General features: G+C 39.0%; 1 protein-coding gene across 1 annotated transcript in view; it reads left to right on the top strand.

The window, feature by feature from the left end:
* Positions 1 to 813: 813 nt before the first annotated feature.
* Positions 814 to 10,297, top strand: part of RNF180 (ring finger protein 180) — a 278,165-nt gene continuing 268,681 nt past the window's right edge. Inside the window, exon 1 of the mRNA XM_027101030.1 lies at positions 814 to 1,002. The gene's annotated coding sequence lies outside the window, so the exon portion shown is untranslated. The remainder of the gene's footprint in view (positions 1,003 to 10,297) is intronic.

Below are 10,297 nucleotides of genomic sequence, written 5' to 3'. Positions count from 1 at the left end.
TGGGAAATCATTGCATATCACCTTAGTCTTGGAACAAGGCTCTAAATAAGCCAGTCAGGTGAATGGAAATGTCTATATCTAGCAGAGAAAGCTGTACAGTCCTTTGAGGTCCCCCCACCCAGCTTCGTTCCCCTTCCTCAAGCCAACTAATAAAACTTGCTTTTTTATATTCCAAACCTCATTTATACTCTTTTGATCATCTATTTTCATTGCTCTGAATCCAAAGTTCACGACGTGCTGACAAGTCCACATTTACTCAAAGCAGCCCCCTGACTAAGCGCTTTTGATTTACCGCGGGTCATGAACTCACCTACCAACTGTAATTTGTCAAGAGTGGAAACAAAAACACTTTAGTAGTTAATCCCAGTTGCACTTGGATGGAACTTTAGGCATAAGAAGGTAAGCAACTAGGACAGTGACATCAGAAGGGAAAAGTAAACTCAGATAGTGGCGCCGCCTTAGGAAAAGTCTAGGCGTGGAGATGGGTCGGGGGATGCCAACCGATCTGAGCAGGTAATGGGCTCAGCAGGTGGGCTCGGAGCTCTGAACTACAGGAGGGGCTGGGTGAGGCCACGGGAGAAGCAGGCACTCGCATCTTCTTTTGCTCTGGTAAAAGGTTGACCAGAGAGCACAACTTTCCCTCGGTGCCGCGCGGCTCGGCGCAGCTGGCGCTGCTGGCAGGGCTGCTAAGGGTCGGGGCGGGGCGCCGCCCACGCGCGGCTCGGGCCGGAACCTGCTGAGGTGAGTGCGCAGAGCTGGAGGCGACGGGGAGCGCCCGTGAGGCGAGACCGAGGCCGCGGGCTCCGGGCCGCCGGCGCAGCTCGAGCGCTTTCCGCGGGGTTTGGCTCCTGTCGCTTCCCGTCTCGTTGAACCTGCATCGCGCCAACAGAGCCGCCGCCGCCGCCGCCGGAGCTGCCGCCGCGAGTCCTCAGAGCCGGGCTGCGGGCGGCCGGGCGCTCCGGGACGACGCGCGGAGCGGACGGCTCCGGGACGCGGTCGCAGGTGAGGGCCGACGGCTTGGAGCCCGGCGGGGTGCGGCCGTCCGAGGGTCTGGTCTCGGCCCGGCCCTGCCTGGCCGCGGCGGCTCGGGCCCCACGTTCGCGCAGGGAGGACGCGCAGAAGGCTGGGCTGGGCTGGCCCGGCCGCTTCCCGGCGCGGCCTCAGGTGACGCGGAGGCGGTTTAACTTTCGCACCTGAGGCTTGCGGGGCGGCGGCGGCGGCGGCCTTGGGGCGCGATTCGGAGGGAGGGTGGAATTACACGGGGTCTGGAAACGTGAGCCGGGCGGCGCCTGGGGCGTGCGGGGGCGTGCGGGGCGGCGGTGGGGCGCCGCGGGGCCGGTGTGGGCCGCCCTCCAGGTGGGAGTTGAGACGCTGTGTCCGGTTTCATCTCAGAGCTTGTGGGGAGAGTCGGCACACACCCCCTCCCACGGCCCGTTCCCTTCTCACAGACCCACTTTCTTTTGTCTGGTCCATTTCGGTATCGGCGTTTCAGCTGCTTTTGTTGCAGCCTCGGGTCCGGAGTGTACAGACTTGTTGTCAGGCAGAGGTCATGGGTAAGCTCTGAAATGCTGCGGGGCGGAGGTGGGGAGAGGGTCCATAGGGTGGCGGGGATTTATTATTAGTGCCCTTATTAGCTCTAATGTGTATATCACCGAGTTCTTTTCGAGACAGTACTCAGTATTTTTGTAGCATCTAATAGTTTTAACACCTGGGAGAGCATTCATTAGTCAATTTCAAAGGAGCACTGTGTGGACAGGTTACTATTAAGTTACCCATTTTATAGACCAGACAGCTAAGGCACCCATGAGGAAAAGTGATTATTTCAAAAATAAGCAGGCAGCCCTTGTGGGAGCTGTGATTAGAGCTTATCTGACTGAGAGTTGTCCTCAGTCCGGTCAGTCACTCAACCTCAAACAAAACGTAGCGCTGAGTGCCTCTCTAATAGGCGTATTTTTATTTACTCATTAATTACTAAAACCTTTCTTTAAAAAAATAGAGTTGAGCCCTTTCATATTCCTGGACTAGTACCCCTAAAAGTGATACTTAAAAGACCAGAATCATTCCATTTGTTGAATAGGATCACTGGAATCGTAGTAAGGACTAAATTTGTTTGTCTTTTCATCTGTCAAACCATTAATCTCCCATATAAAAATGGGGCCACTGGGAGCCCCAGTATACCTAGTGATTATCATAGCAGAGACCCTAAATTTTTATTTAATGAATAAGTGGAATCGTGGTATGCCTGAGCAGCAAGTTTTCTTTTCTCATACAAAAGAATTAAACATTTAGAAGAATAATCATTTAAATAATTTCAATGAAAATTAACTTGTAATCATGTGCATATTATGTTGGGCTCTCTCTCCAGAGCCATCGACAATTTACCCATTTCCCTAGGGTTTGCTCTTAAATGATTTTGCCAATAGATCTTTTATTGCCCCATTTTTCTTCGTTCGTTTCATTTATATATTTGGTCTTTCAAAGTGAAGATATTTTTTCTTCTAAAATTCAAGGAAAAGAGTCTTTAAAAAAACAAGCTTTTTTCCCTGGATAAAATAGACTTAATTAGGCTTTTATTAGTGTATCTGAGGATAGACACTAGCTTCTTTAATAAGTAACTCCTGTACATCAAGCAAGAATTCTTCCAGTCAAGTATGAATTAATAATCATTTTAATCCCTGTAATATTTTATGACACATCTACCTCATATAATGCCTTTTTATCAAACAGAATAAAGCTAAAACAAGTTCAGTTAAATTTTGCTAACTACATAGCACACATTTTAGGGCACAGTATGACTAGACTTAATCACTGACTCATGGAATAAACACAGTTCTCTTTCCCTTACACCATCTTCACTCAGCACTCTGGAAGAAAAAGAATGGTAATCTGTCCTATCTCTCATAAAGGGATATTTGGAAAATTAATGAAGTAGTGTCTGGAAAATATTTTAAACCCCTTGGAAGAAAGCTGCTTTGTGACTTCGAAGTGTGAATGTAGGGTCATGAAACACTACCCCTTCCCCCAAACATGCTGTCAGTTATGTTTTTTTTAGAGTGGTCATTTCAGGTAGTTATTTTTGGAGGCTAAATACTTGTTCCAAAAGTGCTGCTGCTATTCACAATTACTTTGAATATTTGAAAAATTTAGTTGACTTACAAGCAACATAAAAACATGATTTTAGAATCTCTTTTATAAGTACTTGTCTTTGGTTTATATTTTGTAATCAAAAACTATGTAACTCAGTTTGAACATCTCTTTTATTTGCTAAACTTGGCAGAATGATTTCTGCATGGTTGCAAAACTCAGCTCTACCTTCAAGATTTTACTGCTATTAAGGATATTTAAACAGTTACCACGAAGGCTATGAAGACAATTTTGAAAGGGTGTTTTAAAAATAGTTTTGGGACTTCCCTGGCAGTCCAGTGGTTAAGACTTCGCCTTCCAATGCAGGGGGTGCAGGTTCAATCCGTGGTCAGGGAGCTAAGATCCCACATGCCTTGGGGCCAAAAAACCAAAAAACATAAAACAGAAGCAATATTGTAACAAATTAAGTCTTTAAAAATGGTCCACATCAAAAAATCTTTTTAAAAATAGTTTTAATTAATGGCAAGATTATTAGAAGTAACCTTCCCAGAGTGACTACTCTGAAATGGGCACTGCTTACTTGTAGGTTTGTATACATTTGTAATACATATATGTATATCTGTGTGTACATTTGCATATTGTTAAACATTTTGAAAGTAATAATTTGGATTGCAACCTATCAATTATTTATTCAAGTAGAATACATTAAGTAAACCACATATAATACTGGAACTGTATTAAGTTGTGACTGTATTTCATATGAAAAATTGAACTTCACATACATGCAAGTGTAAATCTTTATAATAATTTAGAATCAAAATTTAGCTGCACATTATATGTTTTGAGTGTAATATAGCTAAGTCAAAATGGCCTTATCAAAATGCGAAATTGCTATTTTCAAAAAAATCATTAGCAAGTTGTGTGTGGGAGAGATTTTCTTGATCACACCAATTACTGATGTTCATTTTCTTCATTTCTGGATTGTTTGAAAATTTTGTATCTGTATTATACATATTATGTATCATATAAGTGTCAGAAGTCTGTTATAACTATATTAGCAGTTAAGGAGATATTGGCCTAGTCCTCTAAATTCATCAAGCAGGAGTTTTATGATAAACATATGAAATCATTTCTGAGGGATCAGAAGTAGGGAATTTTCCATGCAGTCAATAGCTTGAGAACAGGGATAGTATTGTGGCTGCAAATATACCCCATTCCATTCCATTGAATAATAAATACATAATAAGGAGCATATGAAAAGAAGGGGTATTATCCTTTTGATATTCAAATGGAAAAAAGTTCCATTACTTAGCAGCCAAGTCTCTCTTTTTAAATGAGAGTAAATGGTAACTTTGAAAGAAATCACCTATTTTGATATGCAGATTACTGAAGTGACAAATAAATTACCAGCTGGCAAGCAGAAATTTTCCCCTAGCATGGCCCTTTCTAAGATGAACAACTGTGATGGTAAACATTACCGTCTGGTTATATACAGGGGTTTGTCTCCCACGTATTGGTCCTTGCCCATCTCATTCCATTGATGAATTGTACCTTGCCTCTGACCCTCACTCTAATCTCTGAGCTTACTTCATCTTTAATTGCCACCTTTGGGTGGAAAGTAGTTGGTTCAGAAAGGAAGACAGCAGAGGGAAGGGATGAGAATATCTGTTTCATGTATAACATGAATTTTTTTCTCGTTTTGGAAGGTTAATACTTCATTTTTGAGGTCTCATCAGAATTCCCTGCATCAGAACAGCCCCAATAAGTAGGCAGTCCCCAATAAAATGGTGACATAAAGATGCCCACATTAAAATATCTTCTTTTGGCCCTAGTATAAAATAATATGTACAAAAATAATATTATATTAACCAAAGCTAAGTATCTTTGGTACAGTAAACATTAACCACATAATTAACAAGATGTTTTATTGCTTTTCTTGATTTTAGAAAATATTTGAGGAAATGACTTGAATGGTGAGCCTTTTACAAAATGTAGCTGAGGAAACTGGAGCTGTTGCATTTTTTTTTTTTGTCTTGATAAATTTCTCTGTAGCAAGCAGAAATATTAGAGATTATTAATAATAGAACTGCCTTCAAGTTCTGTAATCTCTTTCCCTGATGTAACTCGTGGAAGAACCTTAGAAACAAGCAGTAGGTCATTAGCACAGATTTTAAAAGCAACTTCAAAACATCTTTCATAAAATTGCTGAGATAAGCATGAGGCATATTCTGATTGAGAATCTCCTGGCCTATTCATAAGCCTGGTGAAAAAAATTTTCCGACGAGCCAGAATTGAAATATGAACACCAATTTAGGCAGCATGGGATGAATAGTATAGATATGTGGGCCCATTGTATAATGAGTAAATTGGGGACTGTGTTAAAGTTTATTTAATAGAGTTAGAAATTAAAACTAAGGTATATTTTTCTAGCCATATTCTGCTTGAATTTTTGGTTTTATTTGTTCCCAGACCATTGGTCTCCTGGAAGATATATAAATTGTATAATTAATATTTGTATAGTTTCACCTGTCTGACTTAGAACTAGCTAAGGCTGTAGAGTCCTAAATAAAGCTTGCTCTACTCTAGTCTGACATTATACTTTTTGCTCACCCAACAACCATACCCTTTCCCAATTTAGTGTTTTGGCTTATATTATTTTCTTTGCTCAATATGCCCATTCCTCTCCATTCTAATTGCTAATGCTATCTAAATTCTCTCTTACCCTTTAAGACCCAGATGGAATACTACTTTTTTTCCCAGAAATCCTTCCCTAACTCCCTATTTCTTGTTTTCAGTTTACCATATCTATTTGTTAATTACTCTCTGTTTTTGATAATTTCTTTTATTTTGGCCTTGAATTTGTTTGTTTTTTTAACTTATTTTTATTGGAGTATAGTTGATTTACAATGTTGTGTTAGTTTCTGCTATACAGCAAAGTGAATCAGTTACACATACATGTATATGCACTCCTTTTTAGATTCTTTTCCCATGTAGGTTATTGTAGAGTATTGAGTAGAGTTCCCTGTGCTATACGGTAGGTTCTTATTATCTATTTTATGTATAGTAGTGTGTGTTTGTCAATCCCAATCTCTCAATTTATCCCTCCCCACCTCCCCGGTAATCATAAGTTTGTTTCCTACATCTGTGACTCTATTTCTGTTTTGTAAATAAGTTCATTTGTACCATTTCTTTTAGATTCCACATGTAAGCGATATCATGTGATATCCATCTGACTTCACTCAGTATGACAATCTCTAGGTCCATCCATGTCACTGCAAATGGCATGATTTCGTTCTTTTTTTATGGCTGATATTCTATTGTATATATGTACCACATCTTCTTTACCATTCTTCCTTTGATGGACATTTAGGTTGCTTCCATGTCCTGGCTATTGTAAATAGTGCTACAGTGAACATTGGGGTATATGTATCTTTTCGAATCATGGTTTTCTCTGGATATATGCCCAGGAGTAGGAATGAATTTGTTTTCCACCTAGTTTTTTTTCCCTCTAAGGCACAGGTCAAATATTCGATATATATTTTCTTGAATCATGTATAGCACCTATAACTCTGTATACTAGCTGGACATATTCAACTTGAAAGGTTAGATCTACAAAAGATGTATTACTTAAGAGAGTAGGGTAGAATATCTTCATGCTTCATAATTGTGTCAGTGTTCTGGTAGAAAATACATAGCAGGCTCAAAATGGAGTAGTTCAGAAGATTAATATTAAAAGTGTTCCTGGATTAAAATAAACCAACAGTGGATGGTGAAGCATCTCAGGACTAACAATAGTGGGAACCATTATCATCCCTAGACCTGAAGGGGTGAGAGAATTGGATCATGACTGAAACCCAGAGAGGGTAGCTATGTGGGGAATGCTGCCTGACTAGACCTCCGGCCTTTCTGTGATTGGGAAGGATGGGGAAATAAACACCCCAGCTTCACTCTCTTCCAGCCCTCTGATTTCCTGGTGGTGCTTCCCACTGGCAAATCCAACTGGAAGGCAGAAGATTAGGGGGCCCTATTTTTGCAGGTCAAAAGTCAGCCTCCTGGGAAATAGAGCAAGGTAGGGTGGAAAGTACCTCTGGAGTGGGGGGCGAGGGAGGCAAAGAATATCCAGTGCTATAATCATATCATCTAGAGAGTGTTTTGATTACAGTTACGTAAGCCTTTTTGTGCTGTCGTTATTTCATAAAAGGCATACCTGTTTCTTTCTAGTCTAATTCAGTTACTAACATCCAAGAACACTTTATTTTATGATTGATGCATTTCATAAGAACCACTGTCCCTCTTTTGTGGTGTTAGCTGGTGTGGTATCGTTACGCATGTCTTCTCAGTGATTTCATTTTTTCGTATTTTGTGTTTTGCTTGTACAGTGCCCAGGTGGGAGAGACAGAACTTCTGCATAGTCATTGGGAAAACTGCCCCATCACCATTCTAACCACATGATTTGTCCGAATTAGTCAGGATTGCTCATTTTTCTCTTTGTGACATTTTCATAGATCAGTGGTTTTCAGTCTTGTTGTATGTGGTTCTCATTGCAGATACTCTGTTTCAAGCAGGTTTAAGATAAATCTTGAACATCTGTTCTTTTAAAAAGATTTCAGATATTTCAGATGCACAAATGTGAGAAGCACTAGCACAGGTAATCATTTTGGTCATAGTTTCCCCCTCCCCCTTTAATGTACATGTAGCACTCCTCAGTAATTAAGGCTCAAATGGAAAGCTAATGCTGCTTTATGGACTCTTCAAAGCAAAAAAGATGTTTTAGATTTTTCACATTGAGAGGTGCTCATGATATAGGATGCAAAATATGTGGTTTCCATATTATTAAGGCAAATGAATTTAAATTTTTAAATATAGATATAAAACCTTTTAAATATACAGTATAGAGAATAATGTAATGAACACTCATGTTTCCACCATGTAACCTTATATTAACATTTTATTTTTTTCTGATTTTTTTAAGAAAAAATACATTACACATAAAATTTAAGCCCCCCTTAGATCCCTTTGAAGAGGTTACCATTATCCAAACTTGGTATTTATCATTTCCATTCATGTTTTTATACTTTTGCTATATATACATGTATCAGTAAACAAACTAAAACATTGTTGCGCATGCTTTAATTTTTTGTAGCTATTACTATGCTGTGTGTTTTATTCTTTACCATGTATATTTCTGCAGCCTTTTTTTCCCTTGTTTAACATACTTTGGAATTTTTTTCTACATACATGTAGCTTTAGTTTATCAACTTTCATTGCTATATAATATTCCATTGTATCAATGAGCACAAATTAATTTGTCAAATCTCCTATTGATGAAACGTTGGTTGTTTCTAATTTTCTGCTACTACAAAATGTTGCGAAAGTGAACATTCTTTTATGATATAATATTTCCTTAAGTACATAAAAACCTAGAAGTAGAACTGCAGACCCACATATACACGTTCTGTCTTAGCAGATCTTGCCAAAATGCTTTCTGAAATGCTTGTGTCTAGTTATACTTCCCCATAGTGGTTTATGAGATTTTTGTTGTTGCTTTGTATTATGTTTACACTTGGTCTTGTCAGACATGTGATGGGCATGAAATGGTATCTTGTTTTAATTTTAATTTTCCTAATTTCTTGTGAAGTTGAGCACTTTTCATATGAGTGTTGGCCATTTGGGTTTCCTCTTCTGGCAATAGTGACTTTATATTCTGTGTTAATTTTTCTGTTGGAGATTTATCTTTTTAAAAATTTGTATTGTAGAATCCATTGTAGATATTAATCATTTGCTTATATTTATAAGTTTCTTCTTCCTGTCTGTGGGTTGTCTCTTAATTTTGTTTGTATTTTCTTATACTGAAGTTTTAAAAGATATCAGTATTTAAAAATTTTCAGTATTTTGCTCTGTGTTTTGAAACAGTTTTATGACTCAACATGTCGTCATAACCTTGGTCTTTCTAAGGTTTGCAGCTCTCTTCCTTACGTTCATAAATTCCTTCTAGATAGAGTATAAATAAATAAATGAAGAAATAAACATGCCACAGTTTATCACTGGAATATACATAAAATTATTAATCCTTAACAATTTGTGTAAAAAAGTTTCCCAGTTCAAAAACAGCATCTAAATAGCAGCTTCCAATGTAGCTTTTTCTCATTTTTCTTAAAGCTCCTATGAAAATGTAGAATAAAATGGAAACTCACCACAAAACTAAAAAGCAAAAAACTCCTAAAACACTAAAGCTGGGGGGAAGTAACCTTAATTAAGAAGCAGATTGTCCTCGATTGAAGGGAATTTCTCTACATCAGCACCTGCAAATCCCTATTCCACCCTCACCTCTTGATACAGACTGCCTGATAAATTCAGGCAATTCACTTTCTGGGTTCCCAGCAAATTCCAAGAAGCCACTAGGCAGAACGTAAGGTGTTTGTGGTGGGTGCTGCAGAGCATCTGGAGACCTGAGACACACAGAACCCTGGTAATAATACATAGCAGCATCACGGGTCACGCCAGTTCCTCTCCCAGAGAAACAGGCAATAAAAGATAGTGCAAGATGCCCCTTGTGAAGAACAGAGTAGAGAACAGAGGACCAGGTGGTGAAGGCCTGTTAGGGAAACTGGACTGAGTGCTTTGTGTATCAGCAAGCTCTGCCACCGTAGATCTGAGCAGGTGGGCAGAAAAGTGACCATGGGTAATTTCCTCACCTTGTCTGTTTAACACTAAGTCTCAGTAGATCCCCCCCCATGATTGAAATGTATAGAAAGAAAAAGTAATAAAGCAATCTAAAATGAAACCTCTGAAATACTGTGGGACAAAGGAAGATTTATTATTGAAAGGAATTAGAATGTGACATAAATTTCAGACTTGATATATGTTAGTCACATGAATATGGTATTTTATATCCCTAGTGCTCAATTTGTGTTCAGGGGTTCTGCAAACAGTGAAATATTTAACCCCCTCATTGTTTTTATCACGTTGATCTTTTGAGGTTCCTTATAAGATTTTGTGTGAAGGGTAAAGTGCAATGACTACTTTCTTAAATAATGTTATTCTCAAAAAATTGAACTTTAAAGAAAGAAATTTCACTAATTAAATCAATTTTGTTAGGGGATCTTACTAATCACCGTTAAAAGTTTTGTTGTGAAACTGAGGATATTGGATTTACTGAGAGTCAGAATAGCTGTTCAGAATGTAGGATAGGTTAAGTGCCTTAGATGTCTGG

This window comes from Aethalodelphis obliquidens, unplaced genomic scaffold (assembly GCF_003676395.1).
Source record: "Aethalodelphis obliquidens isolate GAN/ISIS:26980383/991018 unplaced genomic scaffold, ASM367639v1 scaffold4, whole genome shotgun sequence".
Classification (NCBI taxonomy): Eukaryota; Metazoa; Chordata; class Mammalia; order Artiodactyla; family Delphinidae; genus Aethalodelphis; species Aethalodelphis obliquidens.
The sequence above is the reverse complement of the archived record's forward strand: the minus strand, read 5'-3'. Positions and strand labels throughout refer to the sequence as shown.